The following is a 1,768-nucleotide window of genomic DNA, read 5'->3' on the forward strand; positions in this document are numbered from 1 at the left end:
TTATTTATTTATATTTGATCAGTATCCTCCAATTTAGTGTTGGGAACCTTTAAATAATTTTTAATAACTTTTTGAAGTATTAATTAACAACAAAAAATAATGATGTGAACCCCTGTGAGCCATGAAGGGCCATGGAAGGAACCACTGTCTTTAGAACAACAGATATGCAAGGAGGTGATTGGGTCAGAATCACGCTCAACCGTCAGATTTTTCTCTAATTAAGGGTTCCCATATTATGAGGCTGGATAGACCCCAGGAAGGCTCTATAACCCACAGGGTTGACTCATGGCTGCAGAGTAACAGAAAATAATTAATTACCTCCCCAGCCCGATTCAAATACTTGGAGTTAATAGCATTGTAACACAAAAATAAACAAAGGAAATAAACACAGTGCCACTTTGTTTATTTATTTTATTTTGGAAAAGTAACAAACATAAAATAAATTTTTTTTATATGTTATAATACTTTATTATATGCAGTGTAAGTTTATGAGGATTGTTCGTAAATTGGTGGGGGGGGAGGTTACGGCCGAAGCATGATAACAGCTGACAGGCCATATCAGCTGATCGAGTCGAACAGCTGATTGACAGGTGTATATGGAAGTGCTGGATAAACAGCATTCTATTTCTGGAACCCGTGAGAGTCGTGTCATACCGTTTTCACCTTTTTTCACTATTTTCTTTCGACGATAATTAAGTTATATATATTAGAGGAAGATAGTCCGGTTAGCGGTCAATAAAGCTATCAAAATAGACTCTGTTAGTAACAGATCATTCCTATTTGCCCTGACGAAGCCCTGCAAAGTGGGGCGAAACGTTGGTTAATTACCCTATTGAGCCTGACTATCTTCCTCCAATCTACTTTATACGGTCAACTATTTTCTTCCGATATTTTTAAATATTATAAATAGGAATAGTTGTGTTTAAGATATTATTTTACTTTAAGTTTGAATTTTTCCCCCCTTCTATTTCTTATTTTTTTATCCTTTAATTGTAAATATGGCGTGAATGAGCTTTATGATCCATATTATGTACTATTGTCTAGAAATATGACACAATGTAATATTACAAAATAAAAATTATTTATTTTTGCTTAGCCAGAAATGAGTTTCCGTGTTAAAAGTTTGATAGGAAGTAATATACAAGTACATATTTTTTTTATTATTTACAGATATTTTATGGGATGGATTGCATGCATCGGATAGGTAAACCAAAATCAATAAATAAAAATTAGGCCAATTAGGTATAAGTGTACTTTACTAGAAATACTTGATATAATTGCTCTCGCAAACGATGAGATCTTCAATAGAACCGCTTTATCTCTACAAGTTGCAGATTCAGTGGCAACCGCCGAGCCCAAAACAGATTCTCATCACGGTGAATCGTTGCTTCCAAAAATGGCTCTTTTTCCATTTCGAATTATGAGTGACGAGGCTATTTCAAGAAAATGATCTCTTATCTTCCTCACATCCTCACCCATTTGAGAGCCCATTTCGTTCCCTCTTTGACCAGATGTTTCCTCGTATGCGGTTGTTTGATATTGTAGCATTAAGTACTTCTTCATCACAGGATGGGACGTTTAATATGTCGAGTCATTATATTGTTAAAGCGAATGTTCTTTCCTTAGTGTAAGAAGAAGGGGACTATACCTAAGAAATATTGAAGCATTATTTATTTATTGGAAGATTATTGATTGACCGTGTGTATAGATGAATGGAATATGGTCCGGGTGCGGTAAAAAAAAACTCAAATAGTAGAATTATACTATT

This window comes from Halyomorpha halys, unplaced genomic scaffold (assembly GCF_000696795.3).
Source record: "Halyomorpha halys isolate HHAL.00 unplaced genomic scaffold, Hhal_1.1 Scaffold201.1, whole genome shotgun sequence".
Classification (NCBI taxonomy): Eukaryota; Metazoa; Arthropoda; class Insecta; order Hemiptera; family Pentatomidae; genus Halyomorpha; species Halyomorpha halys.